Raw genomic sequence first — 22,995 nt, forward strand, 5'->3', positions numbered from 1 at the left:
GACATGTTAATTTTCCTCAGGCCTTCAAGAATAGTGTAATATGACGGAAATAAAGTCGAAATATGGTCTGATGTAATACAACCCATATAAAGTTTTGGGATTGGTATTTTCCCTATTTGCTATATTAGGCCTCCAAGGCCTCTTAAGGCCAACCCAAATTGATGGAAGGCAAAAACATAAACATGTATGTACATGTACATGTTATGTTTATGGGTGATGCAGACTTCCAAGATTCATTTATTCTTTTTTTTTTTGGGGGGGGGGGAGGGGGGGTTGTTTTGTTTTGTTTTTTTTTTTCAAATAAAAGTTAAACCACTCAAATTTATCTACTCGATCATTAATCACCTAATTACATAATATTACATAACACATAATATTACATAACACATAATAGTACACACATTGTACGTATCTGTGTAAAAATATCCACTCCAACAAAACGCAGATACTCTTGTATCACAGTAAAACAGCTCCCCTCATTTCCATTTAATACATAATTGCACACACATGAATAGATGTGCAAATTAGGTTTTAAAAAAAAGTCAATTAACTTTCTGTGCAATGCATCATTTAAGCTTACTATCTGTTCGTACAGTGTACATGTTCCTGGCCAACAGCCAGCTTTTAGAATTTAGGAGATGAAGAGAGATAGAAGTACAAATGCAGCATGCCTGTGTGTTCTATGGAAGAATCAGCAACATGACTTTGATACTCCAGTATTCAACCAGATCGTCATATAAAATGAAAATACCTTCAAACAACCATGTTACCCAGGTAACCATCCTGAGAAATAAGGTGACACCAATTTTTGTGCGTGTGTGTTTTCACGGACGAGCTGACAAAGAAAAGTCCAAAAATGGAATAAACATAAAAATAAAAACCCACCCCTTAATTCTAACACAGCTAGGTCCAGCTAAGCTGAAATGTACTGGTATATACATGTATCCCTTCAACCATGTTAACGGGCTGCCAGAACTGAGACACCAAGCAACGGGCCAATTCTGATGGCCAGTTTGAAAGTATCAAAAGGGCACGTTGCTGACTCTGATGGTTAAAGTGCCCCCACTAGACCACTGAGATCACATGTATGCTCTTGACAAGCATTGGCTGCTGATTTAATTTTATTTATTTATTTTAAATTTTGACTTTATACATGTAAGTCACAAATGGCTTTGTGGAATACTCTCCTGGTGCAGTCTTTGTAGGCCACATGCACTGCATGGAAGCACCCTAGCCATCCATCCAAACTGGACCATCAAACCAGGACAATGTATTCTGGACAGTCTCAGAACAGACAACTAATATGGCATGATAACCTAAGCCCTGATGAATCATAACACACCATGATAAAAATCAGAAGTGTTATACTCGGTTAAATAACACTAATTTTTCTCTTGTTAAACAGCCCTATAGCAACAGATTGTCTCCTTATTGCCTCCACTGGGGGAAGGATGACTTCCACAAGCCTTTGCATTACTGGTTCGATGAATCAGAGATTATGTAATAAAGTGCGAAGAAAAATGAGCCTCTGAGACTTCTGGGCTGGGCAGAATGATGGAAGCCTCACATAATCAACACAGATTACTATAGTTACATGCAGTACAAGAGGCTTGGTCCATACTGTTATATTGTTCCCTCATAGTGCATGCAAACAGTTCAGCTCCAACTACTGCTAACCCGAAACCCCGGAGGGATCTGGATACCGCATCATTTCTTTACCTCACTTTTGGTCAAAGAAGCATTATTTTAGTGATATTGTTTTAGCATTATTGTAGTGATATTGTTTTTAGTGATATTGTCTTAGCATTATTTTAGTGATATTGTTTTAGCATTATTACAGTGATATTGTTTTAGCATTATTACAGTGATATTGTCTTAGCATTATTTTAGTGATATTGTTTTAGCATTATTACAGTGATATTGTTTTAGCATTATTACAGTGATATTGTTTTAGCATTATTTTAGTGATATTGTTTTAGCATTATTACAGTGATATTGTTTTAGCATTATTACAGTGATATCGTTTTAGCATTATTACAGTGATATTGTTTTAGCATTATTTTAGTGATATTGTTTTAGCATTATATTAGTGACATTGTTTTAGCACTATTTTAGTGATATTGTTTTAGCTTTATTTAGTGATATTGTTTTAGCATTATTTTATTCATATATATACACGCATCTAGTAATGGACATATGTTTGTAACACTCTTGAACAAGGAATTTGTAAACTCTCCTGTTTTCCATGTTTGTGGGGCCCTTCATGGTGACGATCCATGTGTGATGACGCCCTTAACACAGTCCAATGTTTGTTCCACTGAAGGCCACTTTTCCATAACCAATAAGGGGCCCATACCTCTGTACTCATAGGGAAAGTGTGTCAGTAACTCGCCAAATTCTTGAGTATGGCGTGCAACAAACTGAAATATACTGAACAATTCACCTGTACCATCAGTACCTTTAATTTATTTATTGTATTGGTGTTCAATGTTGTGTCAGGGATTTTTCGCTTAGAAAATGGCGATCGGTTTTAAGAGTGGACATGGTGCTGGAAAATGTGAGTGCCTGGATTAAACCACTGACCTTGGGCAGGTTATTCACAAACTCTCCCACATGTGACAAATTCTGTATTGGTTGTTAGGAAAATGATCTTGGTCCTATTAATCATGAATTAAATAGTCACAAATTAAATACTGCAGTCAGGCCATCAACAAATTAGTGGTGCAATTACGTTCCACTGGCTAAGACTTCTAAGGTATTCTAATGTCCATGATCCCTCTTACTGCCTAGAGAAATACAACATTCTTGAGAGCACATTAAACCCTGTAGAATCTTGTAAATTCCCCTGTTCAGGAAATCTCCACACATTTGATGTTGTGGGTGTGATGATCTCCATAACCATGGTAACCTCAGGGCAACAGAACACCTGTAATCATCTTTTTCACCTGTGTTTTCCTTCCACACCTTCAGGGTAAACACATGTAGCAGAACGTGTTAAGAATACACATGATAAATGATGTATATGTAGAGAGTTGTGCATGTACGCATCTTGGCTGAGACCAATTTTACAAAGACATTACTAACTTAAGTCAAAATTTAGAATGTTTTATTTTCGGTCAGTGAAGTTACAAGTTTGACATATTTTTGTTAAGATAACATTTACAAGGTGGTCAAAATATTAGTTTACTGAGCTCAAATTTAGAACTTAAATCAAAATCATAGATCATTCAAGGGTGTAACAATTTGAGCTATGTTTAGAATGAGAAGCAAGAAGAAGTTTCAGCACCAAAAGAAATATTTTAAGTGATTTCTTTCAGCCTCAAAACATGCACTTTTTATAAAAAAATAAAAAAATTTTAAAAAAATTTTAGGTCATTTTTAGGTCTAAATTTTAGATATCACAGATACTGTCCTCTGATTGTGAAAAGACAAAAAAAACAAGAAAAAGAAGAAAAATTCCAGGTCATCTAACAAGCATGCGTAACGTAGGATCTGTCCAAGTGGAACAGATCTATACATGTACATGTATATATTAGTCCTATCTGGACTGCCTGCTACTAGCACTTGATGAGATAGTTACCAGCAACATGGATGAGATTTGAAAAAAGTAATGTTGACACCCTGCTTAAACTATCATGGCCTCAATATAGGGCTGTTTGGACGCCTCATTTCACATTTCTGGCTATAGCCCCATGATATATAATGTATAAACACTATGTCTAATTCTATCAAAATTTTCAACTAATTTACTGCATCGGTTGGCAAAATCTCAGCATCTCAGATTTCAACGGCTTGATTTAATTCCACCACAGTTTCAATTCTGCCTACATTCACCACTGCACTTCACCTTTAATAAAGCTTTGGCAACTATATGTACGTTTCCACGACAACCTGAATTATCCCTCATGTCTTACATTACCTGACCTTACACAATGAAGAACACATGTTTGCACACTGCAGCTTCCTCGGGGATGCACAACAACCCAGAGAACCACACAGCAGCTCCCCTGTGGTTCAGATCAAGTCTTAAACCACACTGAACCTTTTGATGGTTGTACTGACATATCCTGTCAAGTCAAGGTATTGAGACAATTAGCCGGTTACATGGGAGTTTAAAGTTCATGTATGGAATAGGTTACTATGTCTCAGCTAATAAAGCCTTGGGTGGGTTGGGCCTGGAACTAGACACCCACAATTCATACCAAAAGTTAGCAGATCCCCACAAAAATAACCCTGCAGAAATGTAGAGTGTCCAGTTCAATAGTATACTTGTTTATTCATGTCATTCGTTTAACTGAGTTTTATGCCATAATCAAGAATATTTCATTTATACAACAGTAGCCAGTATTATGGCGGCAAGAAACTGGACAGAGCTCAGGGGTAACCCGTGACCATTTTCTGGTTGCTCTATTACACTGTACTTATAATTCTGTGTGAAACTGCTACAGTAAGCTACTTAAAAATTCACATCAAATGACATTTATAGTACCGCATATAATATCAATAGAAAGAATCTACGCTACACTAAATGTGGGCAGTGGCAATAAATTTCAACAAAATAATGCTATGTTATTTATCTGTTAAACAAGTAAGCACATTTAACAACTACATGTAAGCCAGCACGCATGACACAGGCTCATCAGCAAAGTTTGAAGGATTCACTGAACTTCAAAACTCAATATTATATTCAAATTCAAATTTCAATATGCTCTAGATGATCTATAAATTCCATCCATGACTATATACATGACCATTCTTCCTGATTCTGAGAGTTCAGCTGAGTTTAGAAAGGTGTTTTGAGGTTTGCTTGGAAACCTCAAAACACCATTTCTATTGGAAAATGTAAGTTTCAGAACATTTATTTGCCTCTGAAAATGCAGCTTTGGGGGGAATATTTTAGGTCATACATGTACAGGGTGTATGTTTTAACGTAACACTTAAGAAGATTCGAACTTTTAAGCATCAGAGCAAATCACATTTCAAATTCTGACCTTAGTCAAAGCTGACTTTGTCATCTGGAATCAGATTCCAAAATACCCATGTTTCTTGCACAAGGCTTGGTGACGTCACCAGTTTAATGGCTGCAGGAATCACTCCATGAGTGACACACTGGGAATGGAACTCTGATACTCGAGGTGGAACAGCACTGCTCCCTAACATCTGAGCTAAAGTTAAATTCTCACTATGACACTGACGCGTACTCCTAGTATTAATAAACACTGGAAATCCCCTGCATTAGTTCCCAATGACATCCTGAATAACATATATAGTATACAAAGGTGACATAGGTAGACCGTAATTCCTCAACTTTTTTTAGATATGACAGAGTAACTTTCAGTGCAAGTTATGCACATTTTAAATTTGTTTTTGGGAACACAACTACACTGGTTGGATTTGCCAATTTCAGGACTTCACAAAAAGTAGAATTTCATCGGTGAACACAGAATATTCCTGAATAAACACCTTGCAAACATGCGAGAAAGGCTGAGGAATTACCGTACACAAACAATTACCGTACACAAACAATTACGTACACAAACAATTACCGTACACAAACAATTACCGTACACAAACAATTACCGTATACAAACAATTACCGTACACAAACAATTACGTACACAAACAATTACCGTACACAAACAATTACGTACACAAACAATTACCGTACACAAACAATTACCGTACACAAACAATTACCGTACACAAACAATTACGTACACAAACAATTACCGTACACAAACAATTACCGTACACAAACAATTACCGTACACAAACAATTACGTACACAAACAATTACCGTACACAAACAATTACCGTACACAAACAATTACGTACACAAACAATTACCGTACACAAACAATTACCGTACACAAACAATTACCGTATACAAACAATTACCGTACACAAACAATTACCGTACACAAACAATTACCGTACACAAACAATTCACCTTATGACAACTTATATGTTACCATAAAGAGCAGCAGTATGCTGGTCATGGTGACATTAACATTATGCTGTCTAAAAAATACATGGCGCAGTTGGCAAACTCTTGACATCGGATCAATCCTCAAGAGGGGGTGTTATATCATAACGGCCTACAGTACATGTATGTATCATCAAGACATACCCATACCATGATTCCGTTTCCAAATTGAGGAAAAATGATTTTTCTCTCTTCAACACTTATTTCAAATTACCATGCCAAAATTACCCAGGATTCTAATCAGATCCGGCCTATAATGGGATGATCCATTCATGGATTATCTGCACACCGCCCCCTGGTTCATGAAGCTGTGTCTTAAAGTCCCATAGCAGATCATGATGGACAGAGATATATGTACTAAAGCAGATTACTTAACAGCAAACATTATTACTTAACTTAAAAACAGTTCACAGTAATGAATAAGTGAAGAATGGTCTTATGACTTTCTACACTGAAATTGAAAACCAGCCTTTCTTATCTAAGGTCAAGGATAATACCTGTACAAAGGCGCTAAGGCGCTGAAGTGAATTACATGTTAGCCTTAATTATCTGATCCCAGAGGTCAGGGATCTACAGAAATAATTAAACTACATGTGCACAAAGGTGTTTCATACAATATATCATATAAAAGAGTTCATCAGTATCTTGTCAAAGGTCAGTGGTTTATGCCTGACTCCAGTTTCCTCCACCAATGAAGTTGACAGAATTCATGCCGCATTTAAGTGAAAAACTCTTCAGCATGCCATTAAACAGCGATCAAATACATAGGGAAATAAATTAAATAATACGAAACAAACAGCACGGGGGTCGTGATAACCTTATGTAATGCCATCAGAAATACATCATGTATCTGGTGGAGATGGAGAACCTTCTGACACCCATTACGAGTCCCTCTGAGAGTATCATGTGAGTGTAAGTGAGTGTAATCATTATAAATGTACAAGCACCTATCCACACGTATTCAAAGCCTGTCAAGTCTAGTGACACAGGCTACACCGACATGTAAATTTATCAATTACATATCCTGACAGGGAGGCCAAGAGCCCACAATTAGCTTTCATCTACAGGGTTGAGAGTTCAAAACCACAAGCAGCTTACCTTCAAAATTTTAACTATCACAGGAATAATGTCTACTTTCACAGATGAATGTGGTAGAAGCTCAAAAACTACGTACGGTACATCTCGTCTTGTTGATCCACTGAATAGCTTAGCGTAACAGATAAGCAAAGTAACTCCCAAATTTCATCTTGACAGTCATAATATTTCGACTTTAATTGAGTTATCCTCAGGAGAATTGTGAGGATGACTTAACTGAAGTCAAAATACTGAGATCATCAAAATGAGATCTTCAAAAGGGTCTGCTCATTTACATATCATCTTCACATCAGAGAATCTATTTTGTGTTTTATTAACTGGGTGTCAGAGAATGGAACCTTCGAAAGTGGTGAAAACAAAGTTTAGAGATGCAACTGAAACCTTCCAATCTTCTGTCAGAGAGACTGGTACAACAGTTTAAAAGCAGTGCAATACTTGGTGCAACGTCTAACTTGCAATATCGCAAATGATTTGGCTGCAGTACTGCCATGGCATTTTAATAACCACAATTATTCATTCAAATGTGCAATTCCAGCTGAAAGAAAGATAAGGAGAACACACATGTAATATACAACATTGAGAAGAGTACAACATACCTTGAGCTCCCCTGTGGAATATGACTCCCTGTATAATATGTATTGAACGGGTTAACTGTTCAGTGTGAACTGGGTGGAAGCTAAGCCTTTACCAGCCAAACTTCCTCCACCCAGAAGAGAAGCTTAAGTACAGCACTAAACTTCAGACTGTCCATCCACAGCCATCTGTCATAGGACTAAGACACCAGCTGACCAGAAAACATCCAGCTCTGGGTCAAGACTGACCAACTGAGGACCTTCTGTCAGCAGGCATGAGTTTAATCCCAGCAGCTGACCAGCGCTCAAGTTAATCAATATTGGTCATCAGACAGACTTTAATCACAGCCCCAGTGACCAGCACTGACCACTCCTTTCCTATTGTTATCTTTCGGGCTGACCACTTAAGGGCTATCAAATGCTTCCTCATAAGGGATTAAGAAAGTCGCTCACTGCACGCTGAGGATGAGGAGACGACGAGGTACTGACCATCTCTAGCTGTCTGAGACGCTGTCGTGTAGGCCAATCAATAAAAGGGATGCTATTTAAGGGATCGGTATGAGGAGCCCCCTGGTTGAGGCATCACGCAGTCTGATGGCTACATAATCTGAAGTGTGATCAAACACTTGTATCAGATGCCGTAAAATGATCGGTGCAGCTGAGCTAGTGCTGTAAATGTACATGATCCAGCTGGATCAGTTCATGTGCATACATGTGTAATAATTAAACATGGAAATTAGTCATGATTGATTCTGTCAAGACAAGATACTGGCTGTCGGCATTACTCAACTGCATGCAATAAGACTTCACATCTAGATGCAATAAGACTTCACATCTAGATGCAATAAGAATTCACATCTAGATGCAATAAGACTTCACAACTGCATGCAATAAGATTTCACAACTAGATGCAATAAGATTTCACAACTGCATGCAATAAGATTTCACAACTAGATGCAATAAGATTTCACAACTGCATGCAATAAGACTTCACATCTAGATGCAATAAGACTTCACATCTAGATGCAATAAGACTTCACATCTAGATGCAATAAGATTTCACAACTGCATGCAATAAGACTTCACAACTGCATGCAATAAGACTTCACAATTATATGCAATAAGACTTCACAACCGCATGCAATAAGATTTCACAACTGCATGCAATAAGACTTCACAACTATATGCAATAAGACTTCACAACTGCATGCAATAATGCTTCACAACTGCATGCAATAATGCTTCACAAAAAGTAAAAATCTTACCAGTCTCAACACAATGTATAGGGCAAAATATATTTAAGAATTGATTGGTGTCTTAATCAACAGAAAATGTATAATGGTTAGGACTGTGGGCCATACTGGGATTTGAACTCTAAAATCCAGCATACTTTTAAATAAGCCCATTAAGACTCGTTCAGATTCACAGCCCACACCAGCACTTTTGGAACCTGTTTTGTAGCCACACTAATGTAAAAGCTAAACAATTTCCTTTGTTAGACACACCAGGATTTGAACTCACATTCATGCAGTTCTCCTCCAACTGAGCTAAAGGCAAATTCCCTTCATCTATAATTGTTTACAGGCAATACATTATTTGCACCGGAAAGCTGCTCTAGTCTGTTATAGTCTGGAGTGTGAGGCCTGCATGGTTAGCTAGGTGAGGACTCGGAAGATATTCTGACGAGTGAGATGGGTCACTAAGATATTGCATGAGAAATATTTGGCCGTGAGATTCATCTACTTGTGCAACATTACTCAGAAGTGTGGTAATTATCTACTAATTGCCTTATCACACGACAGGGGTGAGTCAACCCTTAATTGCCTTCCTCTTGGGGTGAGCCTCAACCAGTTTAATTCTCATTAGCTTTCCTCGTTCCATTATCGTTGGCCCAAGACAAAAATAAACAAAATTCAATATCAACATGGAGCTGCTGTAAAATTATTGTGGCTTAGATAGAGTTCAGCCAATCTAAACACACCACATACATTCAAGTACACAGTTTTATAAAAGAAGGTAAACCATTAGAAATGGTATACATGTAGCCCTCTTAAAAATTGACCCAGAAGTTTCAACCATACATATATGATATATACTACACATGTACATGTATTTCTAGGTGTAATCATGTGCATGTACAGTAGCATGTATGTTTAGAGAAATGGCAGATGAACGTACAGACAGACAGACAGACCTATGCCAATATACCTGCACATGCATTTAGTCTGAGAGTTAAAAGAATAAAAGTTTCCACCCACCATAATGCTGGCCACCGTCGTATAAGTGAAATATTCTTGGGTACGGCGTAAAACACCAATCAAATAAACAAATCAAATAAAAGAATAAAAAAAAATCTCCAGAAAATCTAGCCTCATAAAGCTAAAAGTTGAACTTTACAAATAATGTAGACCCCTTTCAAAAGAAAAACAAAAAATATTATTCAAACTGAAAAAAAAGTTCCATTTTTTTTTTGGGAAGATTTTTTAGGTCAATGTAGTCAAAATAAAATAAATTACCTTCAGTATTTCAGGTTGTATCAAGTATAACACAAAACTCTGTACCACTAAACGCTGTACCACTAAACGCTGTACCACTAAACACTGTCAGAGTATGTTCTTGAGTTCAACAGGAGATGGCCGAATTCCTACTACACCTCTACCCACAGTCTAAGTGACACTCAGAGATATCCTCCATGTAATTGTTTGTGTATGCATACTCATACCCGCACCTGGCTACAAATAACAAACTCATAATGTAAGATAACATAACACAATCGTTACAGTACTGCAACCAGTACACCAGTGGACTATCACAGGCGTGCGTATAAATATTTGTCTATTTTATTAATTGTGAATGCAAATGTTTTTTTTTTTTTGGTTTTTTTTTTTTCACTGCACAAAAGTGATCAGGTTTTCAGGTCCAGGAAAAGACTTACATGTACGAACGAAATAACTCAAAACTTTCTTCCTGCAATAGATTTATCTTAGCACTATATAACATGTACCTGCAAAGTACCTTAGTTTGCCAGTGTGCAAACTAACAATGGTATGTAAAACCTGCTGAACGGTAAGGGTAGGAGGGCAACTTTTTGTCATCTAAAGAGTGAAAATCAATCTAATATGCATCAAATATTTCACTTACTTTGTGAAGGGTTGTAGCATTACACAAATGTAAATTTACAGCAGTTTGTATCAAAATATGTCCAGGGTAACTAGAAAGTTTAATATCTTGAAAAGCAATTTTGAATTTATTTTTAGCTCCATGAACGGTTTTGGAATTATGATTTTGGTTAGACACGGAGACATAATATAAAGGTAACACAAAGTCCGGTAAACTGTAGAAACTGATCACATCGCAAAACTAAGCCAAATGTATCGGTACAACCTAAATCAGTACGTACAAAAGTTTCAGCACGAAGTGCTAACCAAACAATTTCCCTGGCAAATTACCAGGGTCAGAACCTGTTTGACTTTATAGACAGGCTATGCAGTAAACAACCATTCTATAGACACAAAATATTTCCAATTAAGTCTAGAGTGTTCAGACGCTGAAATTAAGCCGTTTTGCAGCTTTGAGGGACATCTTGGGAAAGTAATTTGGGTTGTGCATTTCAATAGATCTGCTCCAGCTAAATGTGATATTCAATGGTGCCGTCAGGAAAAAAAAAACGACAAATTGATGCGAATAAGCCCGAGAGGAAATTGGCCAGTGGCCGGGTAAAAGTTAATGAAGACCCTACCAGAGTGTAATAAAGTTTGTTGATATGACAAATTATTGAAATATACCACGGCAGACACGCTCAATTTGAACAAAGATTATTGATCATGAAGTTCTGAAGCTAACTTCGTAACAGGAGGACCCAGTTGTTCTATTTACTGCGACACTGTAACAATGAGATGGTGTAACAGATGAGAAAGACAACCCCTGACAGTCAGTTCCATTAAAATGTAACAATACCAGTGGGGTTTCCAAGTGGGGGGTATTAGTGCTTGGCCTTCAGATGTATAACAGATACTTTTGATTTGTGTAATGTGCAATTCAGTTTGTACGTTTGGAATGACATCTGTGGTGAGCCAAGAATTTGCAAAATTTGACCAAGAGTTTTTCCTCTTCTTTTAAACAATTAAACATTAAAACTCAACTTCAAGAACTACTAGTTTTTCTATACAAAGGAGGTTATATCATGCTTTGACAAGTGAACCACATACAAGGGCTCTCCAGGATGGGTTCCATTTCACTGACAAACATAACTTCAGTATTAAAGTTTTCCATATGAAGGACACCAGATTCAGCTATTGTCATTCAGAAATATGCCTCAACAAAACCAAAACAAACACTTCAAGCTAATATAAAAATAAAATGTCAGCAATGAACTATAAATATTAGTTTTTTACAAACAAAGAAGTTTTTTTAATATTTAATTTTTTTTTTTTACACTAATTTCCTAGGTGGGGTTGGCAGTAGTTTGTTTACCAATAACATGATATTTATACAAAAGCCGAAGGAATCAGCTGGTGAATGCACGCATGGAACTGACAGATAATACACTTCAAATCTTAAATACAATCTAACACAATATAAAAAGATAACAATAACATGTTTAAATGTGTAGTATTATGCATGTTTAGGGTGAAAAAAAATGAAGCCATTATGACACCGCTAAATCAGATAAAGTACCTTGATGCCATCAACCTAAGTGACAGCTTGTGGAATGTAATCAGAGCCTATGGGAACGGGGTTGGCAAGTCAGACACAGAGAAAGCTTGGTGTAGCTATTTGCTGCGACATTTTCTCGTGTGATGTAACGCTGACCTTATCGGTGACCTTTTAATTTGACGCAAATAGGGTGCAGTCCTGACAGTTATAATAGGTACTCAACTGTCAGAGAAATAAACAAAGCGATTATAGGTCTGTAGGGGGAAAAAACCAAACAATGTTATCTGTATGCAATGTAGAGCTGCTTTGCTCTTAATCAAAATATCACTATGCATGTGAAGGTATTTTTATAGCTGCAGCAACGTGTATTTGGGATGTAAAAACAAAATGTCAGGCACTAGTCATGCTTATGCTTAATAAAGCCCCATGATCTTTTCTTTCCACATCTCCCCCCCTTTTTTGGGGGGGTGGGGGGGATAGGTTTCAAACAAAAGAGCAAACTTCACAAACAGAAGAAAAATATAAATCTCTAAAATGGTATTTCAAGATGGTAATGAAACGTGTAGTGATGGTTAGTACTGAGGAGTGATGGATAGTACAAGACAAAGCCCATCATGTGTGTATGCTACTATGCTTACAGTTTTCTCTAAGCCCATCATGTGTGCAATGATACTATGCTTACAGTTTTATCTAAGCCCATCATGTGTGCAATGCTACAATACTTACAGTTTTATCTAAGCCCATCATGTTTGCATGCTGCTATGCTTACAGTCTTATCTAAGCCCATCATGTGTGCAATGATACTATGCTTACAGTTTTATCTAAGCCCATCATGTTTGCATGCCACTATGCTTATAGTTTTGTTCTAAGCCCATCATGTGTGCAATGCTACTTTGCTTACAGTTTAATCTAAGCCCATCATGTTTGCATGCTGCTATGCTCACAGTCTTATCTAAGCCCATCATGTGTGCAATGATACTATGCTTACAGTCTTATCTAAGCCCATCATGTGTGCAATGATACTATACTTACAGTTTTATCTAAGCCCATCATGTGTGCAGTGCTACTATGCTTACAGTTTTATCTAAGCCCATCATGTTTGCATGCCACTATGCTTACAGTTTTGTTCTAAGCCCATCATGTGTGCAATGCTACTTTGCTTACAGTTTTATCTAAGCCCATCATGTTTGCATGCTACTATGCTTACAGTTTTATCTAAGCCCATCATGTTTGCATGCTACAATACTTACAGTTTTATCTAAGCCCATCATGTGTGCAATGCTACTTTGCTTACAGTTTTATCTAAGCCCATCATGTGTGCAATGCTACTATGCTTACAGTTTTATCTAAGCCCATCATGTGTGCAATGCTACTATGCTTACAGTTTTGTTCTAAGCCCATCATGTGTGCAATGCTACTTTGCTTACAGTTTTATCTAAGCCCATCATGTTTGCATGCTACAATACTTACAGTTTTATCTAAGCCCATCATGTTTGCATGCTATTATGCTTACAGTTTTATCTAAGCCCATCGTGTGTGCAATGCTACTATGCTTACAGTTTTATCTAAGCCCATCATGTGTGCAATTCTACTATGCTTACAGTTTTATACAAACACAGTTCACACACCTTCATAATTTCTAATTTCCATGCTTTTTCCAGCCCCCATATTGACATTTTCCAGGCTACCAGGAATAAATATCCTAAAATTATACAAGCCAAATTTGCAACACAAAATGGTATTTTTAGTTGAAATTTCTAATAAACGCAGCAGTGCATCAAGAAATTTCAAAGATATGATAGGAAAGCGATTTCTCCAGGAGAATGTCCATGTTCTACATGAATATTTATATACAGTGTAAGCTCAGGACGGCTGTGACGCCTAACAATAGATCAGCCCACAATACAAATGCCAAGTCGGTTCTCAATCCCAAGGCTTTTCCAGGTTCCACCTAAAAAACCCTGATTTTTCAGGCTTTTTCAAATTTACTTTCAATTTTCTATCTTTTCAAAGCCCTGTACATAACGACCCATTTACATGGATGAACACACCTGAGTTTACATCAAAACAAAATCTGCCAGACACATAACCTTAAATACAGTTAGAACTAAAGGTACATTTATACAAAAAATCAATTAATTAATAATTTATTTGTTTTACGCTGAATTAATAAGTACGATATACACAAGAAACAATGTCTATCATGTCACTGGTTTGGGGGTGATTTTTTAAGAACTAAGTAATTATAAACACAAGAAAATCTTTTGTACAATTGTACTACAAGAACTTCATTTTTTACACTTTACACTTAACTCTTATAAATGTTGTTTAGACTGACCAAACCAGCCTTTCCTAAACATGAGGCTGGTGTAAAATGGTCTCATTAAGAGAAAGTAGGAATCAAGCCTTTGCCATTAACAAATTAACAAATACACACAGTTTTACAAGCACACAAACCTGATTGTCCTCTTTTCTGTTTAGTGGAAATAACTCGTTACACAATTCCACACATCAGTGTAATTCACAGTTTTCTGGCCGAAGATTTTCCCATTTTCCATTTGTTGTCACGTCTGTAATCCCCTATTGTGATAGAGCGATCATCATGAATGTATATGATTCAGGTGTGCAGAAAATCTTACTCCTGTGGCGTGAAGTTTGTGAGATAAAAAAGGCTTTTGTACATGAAAATTATAATTAAGACTTCCGGATACATGTAATTTAGTAAGTTGAAGAGTTGGCGGTCACATCTGGTCTTACAGTTTGCTACATGAATTTGTCACTGTATTTTTGTTCTCACTGTATAACTTTGTTTTAATTACATTTTAACTTAAATTCAAATGTGCCCAAACATAACTATCGTATGTGTGTTTGATGTGATATCAATCAAAGTTCATATACATTTGATGAGCACGCATACCCCGATAATTGTGACGTAATAAAAGGAAGAATTAATGAGTTCACAGCTTTGGACTGTCTTGATACAGGAGGGAAGCAGTTTTATGGGTTTCTCGTTTGTCACTGTGTGCTTTGTTTTGTGTCGTAAAAAAAAGAACATCAGTTTCATCTTAAAGTGACTGAGTTTGACTGATCAAGAGATCATACTGTATTACAGACATAAACATACAAGCACAAGGGCATGCATTTGTTTACAAGAAACAGTTTCAACCAGAGTATACTTGTACTGCTTTTACCTGTGCCTGCTTAATTAATCGTCATCGGAATTGACGATGTAGACAACATCGTATCGTACGTAGTAAACAATGGCCTTAACACAAAACAAGGACAAGATCAACATTCCTTCTCCATGTACATCTATGTAAATACACAATTAAATCCTTCCATTCACACACAGGCAGCCAGAGCCTAAACCACCAGGAGATAACTGTACACTGGCTCCTGGCATGTCAACCATACAGACAAACAGGCTTATTGGGTTGTAGATTTTTTTTTGGCTTTCCCTAAAAACTGTGGTAACAATCAAGCTTTAGCCCTTCCATTAACGGTGACAGCTTCTTTCCTCTCTTCCATCACGGTTAACAGCAACCAACACTTTAATTGTGTTTATCTTGCCCAGATACGATGAGGTCTGGACTATTTCAAGAAAACTCAATACAGTGGCAACAACTTAACACATTCCCTTCCATAATTACACATGCTCTTAGAACTCATGCAATAGAGTACACTTGTGGCTGCATGATGCTGTCAGTGGCACTATTAAATACCATGATTATGACAACTTAATTGAAATTAAACCACCCAGCAGAAATACATATTTTTCAACATCACTTGACAGTATTATAGTCTTCAATGGATCTAACAGAGTAATATGCCTTAAATACCAATATACATTGTGCCTTTAAAGCATTTTTGAAAACAACCATATTAAATGAACCTTTCCAGCATGCTGTATTGTTTAAAAAAAAAATAAGACAATATTGTTATTAGATCTTTCCGAATTACCGTATTTCACCTAAAAGTTTTGCATCTCTCAAGTGGCACATTTTGCTTGATTCTGGCTGATTCATCCACCTTACAGACGAAAGGGTGCTCTTTTTTGTGAAGTTCACTGATTAACATTTCTTACCACAAAAACTTCAGTTTGGGCACCAAAAGGATCATTTTAAGGTCTGCAATTTATAGGCTTCTGAATTTGAATCTGTTCGCCAAATTTCAGGCATAATTAGCAGTGCGTTTTAGTCTTCAACACAGCTTAATTTTGCCATTAGTCACACGTACACATGTAACTGCTGAAAGCTGTTGAAAGCAGTTTACATATAATTCCAGCCTGTTTAGATACCTGTACATGTACATGATGGTCTGTTAATTACTGTCATTGAATATTCACTTATACCACCTGGGATTTTTCATTCACTAATTGGCGCCTTTTTGTTTGTTTTTTTTTTTTTACACCGGCCTTTTGGTGCCTTGGAGAATTGTTCATGATCAGACTGCTGTTTAAGAACCAAATACAATACTGCTTGTATATATACACATGTACTACATTCAGGTTTATAGACAGAAATTGAATAAGATGCCCAGTTGTGGAAACCTCAGGGGGAAACCCCTTAGAAAAGTAGTGCATGTGACATGGTATAAATAAGCATGATGTGATGACCACCATGCATGCAGCTGAATAGCCCTGTTTAAAACATGTAGATAGTGAAAGTGAAACTCTAACCTGTCTTCAACTTTTTGCTACTTCAACGAGGTGTAAACTAAGTTAGTACTTACAGAAGTTTTTTTTGTTTCATTTTTTTTTTAAGGGGTGGGGATTGGGGTTCATTGGGCTGGGGCTCACGTGTATTGGCTGATAAAATACAATTTTCGTGAACTTAGTGATAATAATAAACCAAGTTTATGTCTTCTAAATTAATCTATGTAAGTACTAAATTATAAAGATATATATGGCCTTTCACAATGAACTTATATAGATCTACGTTTTATCTAAAATATTCATAATTTACATCAGCAAGACCCTGAGAAGCAACTTTTGACCCATGTTAAAACATCACAAATTGGTTATGACATTAGGACATTCTGTTTATGATACTGAAAATTTCAGTTAAAGGCGCATGTGCAACATTTACGTGTACCATGTATGTTGTCAGACATTTGAAAACATTTTCTCATGTATTTCACAAACGCCCCCTTACACCTTATTTTTTTCTTTTAAATGTAAGTTTGTTTGTTTCTTTCTTTGGGGTTTCACATTGCTCTAACCATTATTTTGGTCATACCCTCCAGCAGACTGGTCTCCAAGCTGACATTTTTTGACATACCATAGTTGTTTTTGGGAGAGTAATTTAATGCTTGTCAGCATCTGAAGTACTGACTTGTGTTTTACAACCGTTCCATACAGTCTGGACACTTCCCCTATATGCCCTAAGAAAATACTGGGGTAATAATTATGCCTTCCAATGGCATATCCAGACAGAGTAACCCTTCATGGCAGGGCAGCCCATGCAGTACTGTATTTTTATTACAATACTGATTCAATCAGGGCCCAGGAACTCACAGGGCATGGGTTGTAAGTCAGATACCCTAAACAACCACAAATTTCGTCCATGACTAACCAGCTCATTTTTCATGATTCTGAGAGCTCTACAGATTTTTAGAAAGGTGTTTTAAAGTTTCCTGAGAACATGGGATAATATTCTACTGGAAAATTGTGAGGGTGAGCACCAAAAATAATATTTTGTGATATTTATTTGGCTCTAAAAATGCACTTCTGAGCGCGAAAACTTTAGATCATTTAAGGTATATACTGAAAAAAGTGGGGCCTCTGATATTAATTACATGACAGGGATTTCATGCTAGACAGCAGTTTCTTTTGCTTGTATCAAAAGCAAAATTTGAGAAAGTCATACCACATACATGCAGTTCAATGTCACCGAAAATGAATACATGATTATGGCCTAACGCCACACTGGCAAATGTTTCACCCATATCGTGGACATAAAAAATGTCACTAAGGCGTAAATCATTCATGTACAGTACCCAGTATATTTTATTAAGTGTATTTGAGTATTCCAATACATGATTTAATTTGTAAAGTTGGTAAAATATACAAGTACCGGAGCATTTTGCAGAGTTTTCTTCATGCTTCACGCTTCACGCTCAGTGGCATGTCAGGCATAAATCTTACAAGTTCATTCTCCACAGCCAGATAAAAAAAAATGGATCACAAACATACATGTACCTATTCGACTAATGAAATAAACTTCTCATATTCCTAATATTTTGCTCCAAAATATTATGGTATCTCTACATGTATTTAATCTTAAGCTCCTGGATCTACATCTACATAATTACAGATTATAAGATGGGCTTTTATTTTTTATTTTTATTTTTTTTTTTTTTTTGGATTTCAACAAATTTAGCAAAAGATGAACCAATACAACACAAACCTATATCTATTTCACACATCACAGACTACCAATCAGATCTTAGCATTAAGTCAAAAAGACTTCCCAGTATAACTTCATGCTCAGTGGCACATGAATGTTTAATAGACATCAAAGTTTTAATTTTGGAGAAAAAAAATGGACTACAAACATCCTTATTTTAACAGTGAAGTATTCTTCCTGGATATGGCTTACTCTTCCACCAGCATTCACAATTTACCAACGCTTCCCTCTGTGTGTATCGTTCTGGTATATGGTGTCAAACTTGTGTGTATCGTTCTGGTATATGGTGTCAAACTTGTGTCTGGACTTGTTTATTGGTTAGAGTTTTTTCTGACCTTTCCTAGTCGAGTGATTTCCAACAGTAATACCCACGTCTCCATCTTGTGTATCTTTGTGTTAGTGGTTTTCAGCATTACATGTACTTCAGTCATTTCCCCTATTATCATCTCTCTCAACATAGACGTATTTATACAGTTTTTAACCCAATATTTTTCCCCAGAAAGTTAATTTTTATAGAGGAAACCTAAATTTATCCACTTGGATATAGTGATTCTATTTTTCAAACATACCTTCAACCACCTTTCAACCATACAGTGATCGTACTTCCTGTTGGTCTAATAGCGGTAATGTGTACTGAATGTGTACTAATGTGTACTGAATGTGTACTAATGTGTACTGAATGTGTACTAATGTGTAAGCACTAACAGCTTTCAGAAGCTCAAGTACTGGTACATCTACAAGCCATTTTTCATTATTATTTTCTTTTGGCTACTAGACAGCCAATTGAAATGTTTGTAACTTCAAGAAACTCTTCCCAATCTCATATAAACTAGTTCATAGATACGGGCATGCTATGTGCTGATCGAAGGCATATCAATTACCAGGTTTACTCCACTATATTAAATGTATACCCGACTACAATTCCAATATGTATGTACACATGTTTGTGTACAGTTTAACTGACTGCTGCAGCGCACTGAATACAGCGTCTGTCTCACAAATTTAGGGGAGACCCATGGTTCTATCTCAAATATTCATTTATTCGATTGGTGTTTTAAGCCCTACTCAAGGATATTTCACTCACACAATGGCAGCCAGCATTATGGTGTTGGAAAAACCATGACCATCCGCCAGAGAGGAAGCCAGTATGAGCTGGACTTGAACTCACAACGACCGCATTAGTGGGATGCCCCTGGGTTATGGCTCCCCGCTGGTATGCTCACACATACCCTATAAGTCATACATCAAACTTAACATCAGCAAATCTTGGCACTACCTCACCACAAGGAGGCACCCTCATGATATCAATGAAATTGGATAGTGATCAAAATTAAACCCCAATCAAACATGCAATATATATATATGTACATGCATTTTCTATACTATATAGTGTTATAGAGTTATACTATATAGTGTTATTTTCAACACTTAACAAACAAAAACACAGGACAAACTTATGTAAAGTTCTGTATACATGTTGGCCCCTATTACAAGTAGGTCCCTATTACAAGTATTACAAGTAGGCCCCTATTACAAGTATTACAAGTAGGCCCCAAACATACTGCCTGAAAATAATACAAAGTAATCACTGACGGTACCGTAATGCGGGGAAAAGCAGACGCCTCCGTAGTTCGTAGGGCTACTGTGGACAGCAACTTTCACACCAGCTTCGGTACAAAATCAATCAGCACAAAACAACAACTACGGCATGTTATAAAAAAAAAAACCAAGAGTACATATACTCACGATCACAAGTCATCTCTACTGTGTTACTAACCGCCAGACACTTGTCACCGTACACGACAGACTGATTCATACAAAGGAGTAGCTGCTACAGTTTATAAATGAACTGCCCATAGTAGGATTTTTATAAACTCAGCGAGAACAGGAAAGAAATTTGTCTCCGTCACGCCGTATCCACTTTCAACGCCCCGCGGTTGCTGAGCACAAACGCGCACTGACTGATGAGTGGCAATGTTCAGTAGCAACTGTGATGCACGAAATAGGGGGCGTCTTCAAATACCAGCAAACCACAAAAGTATGTGTGTATTTCCGTAATGACAAATATTTCGTTAATTTTTTGGCTTATTTATTTATTATATTTATTCGCGCATAATCACCAGTTTAGACATGACAAATATCCTAATACTAAATCCAAAATCAAGGAATTAGTTTAGCTCACACTTAGGAAGGCCTACGGGTATATTATTTTAAGTTCCTTTGCTTAAGCAACATAATACTAATGAGAAGTTTTGCCTGGAAACACAGCATCTTGGACTTGGCCAAAGGCAACTGACTTAAGCTATTTCCTAACCTCAGAAAAAAAAAAGAAAAAAAAATAGTGAACCCGGGCCAACATCACCTTTAAATAAAATACGCACAATCAAAAATTCCACTTTCTGCCGCTTCCGAAAGTGGTCTTCTTTCACATTTTAATTTTTACTGTGACTGAAATGCAAACAAGACCAAGGATATAGTTCTACGGTGGACTTTTTGGACCATATTGAACAAGATTAATCACAGTGACGTCAATGATTCCTTTTATACCTGCTGTTTAAAATCATATCATTTGGTTGCTATATTTCCTCGTTCAACATGAAAATATGTGCAATACCACATCCATATTTTTATTTAATGTGGAAATATAACGGAACGAACAAAAAGTAAAATGCGACAATGCATCTGCCTGTTCAAGATGGCCCAAAAAGTCCACCGTAAAACATTAATGTTTTTTTCTTGTAATTTATACTCGGTTAAAAAAAAAAACAAAAAAAAGCTATGAAAACCTTATTAGGAATCTGCATGAAATGGCCTTGTAGATTATGCGTACATTATTTAAATTTAGCCTCTTCCTTTAAAAGCTAGGTGTATGTACTGATACATGTAGCCAGTGTAGTTTACACTCTTAGAAATATGGCAAGGATCAAGGAAGGACAGTTATGAGCTGGACTTGAACACACATCAGCGACCGCATTGGCGAGAGTCTCCCGAGTCATTGCGGCACGCTGGCACGCCTATAAAAACTCGGTCACGCATTTGAACATTTCTATCTTGTATTGAAAAAAAAAAGGCCATGTGCTGAAAGAATTGAACACAAGATGTGTTGGATGTTATACACAATACTTGTGGCAAAATACGCAAGTTTTTCTTGCATTACATAAATTACCTCATTTTGATCAACCCAAGTTAGTGTTTTATTATTTTGTAACACAAACATGTGTACTTCACATTTATTTAACGCATGTATGTATTGGAGTAACGCATTCAGTGCTGAATGAAAACACCATGAGTTGTTGTGTTAGATTTCAACACGTGTTTCATGAGTGGATATTTACGACGTTATCACTGAGCGATAGCACTAACTTAACCTCGGACCATATATCCTACTCTATAATCGTTATGTACATGGATTTCGCATGGAGGAATAAGTTTAGGGAAGGTAGCTATCAAGGTCACGTTGGGGGGGACACGATGGTCACGTGATGCTGCTATTGTTGCCTATATATTTCCAAACACTCTTCTTAAGGTCATCTTAAGGTGCATGACTCTATATGTATGGTCACACTTCTCTGACCCAGTACAGTACTGTATCTCAACTTTCCGGTATGTGTGTTAAACTGAAAAACCCTTGCAATTGTGCCCAGAGCGTATGCTTGTTTGTTACCGGTATGCTGTATCTGTCCCATTTAACAATCCATTCATGCATAGATATAGACCTACATAGACATCGCGATCAGCACAGATCGGGTCATACCAAAGACTTCAAAACTGTCCTCTGCTTTGCTTGGCTCTCTGCACTAAAATGTTAGAGCATGCAAGGCAACATGACTGGGTGGCCCAGTGTCAGTATAATGTGACTGGGTGGGGTGTCCTGTCTGGTGTCTTCGGCACGACACTTCTGTGACGGTAGGACTTTGTCGACATTGGTTTGCAATGCCACAAGAATATACCGTATATGTTCACACCTATAATGCCTCTTAGTCGTCATATGACTGAAAAAATTGTTAAGTACACTAAAAAAATTACTCTGAAATTTCAACAGAAAGTCTGTTATTTGAGTGATGCTAGAATGTATTCTGTTATACAGCAGATTATTCTTTTAAACATAAGGCAAATATTCTGTGAATTCAACATGACCATTCTATTAGACTAACAGGATATTATGTTGAATGCGACTTAACATTATGTTATAATAACAGAATACATTCTTACATAAGACAAGAGACTTTCTGTTAAATTTAACAGATTATTTTTTTTTTCAGTGTACGACGTAAAACCC

General features: G+C 36.8%; 1 protein-coding gene across 1 annotated transcript in view; it reads right to left on the bottom strand.

Annotated features, from left to right (window-relative positions):
• The window catches only part of LOC135477408 (ATP-dependent translocase ABCB1-like), a 78,325-nt gene extending 57,686 nt beyond the window's left edge, over positions 1 to 20,639 (bottom strand). Inside the window, exon 1 of the mRNA XM_064757485.1 lies at positions 20,463 to 20,639. The gene's annotated coding sequence lies outside the window, so the exon portion shown is untranslated. The remainder of the gene's footprint in view (positions 1 to 20,462) is intronic.
• Positions 20,640 to 22,995: the final 2,356 nt, after the last annotated feature.

The sequence above is a fragment of the Liolophura sinensis genome, chromosome 11 (assembly GCF_032854445.1).
Source record: "Liolophura sinensis isolate JHLJ2023 chromosome 11, CUHK_Ljap_v2, whole genome shotgun sequence".
Lineage (NCBI taxonomy): Eukaryota > Metazoa > Mollusca > Polyplacophora > Chitonida > Chitonidae > Liolophura > Liolophura sinensis.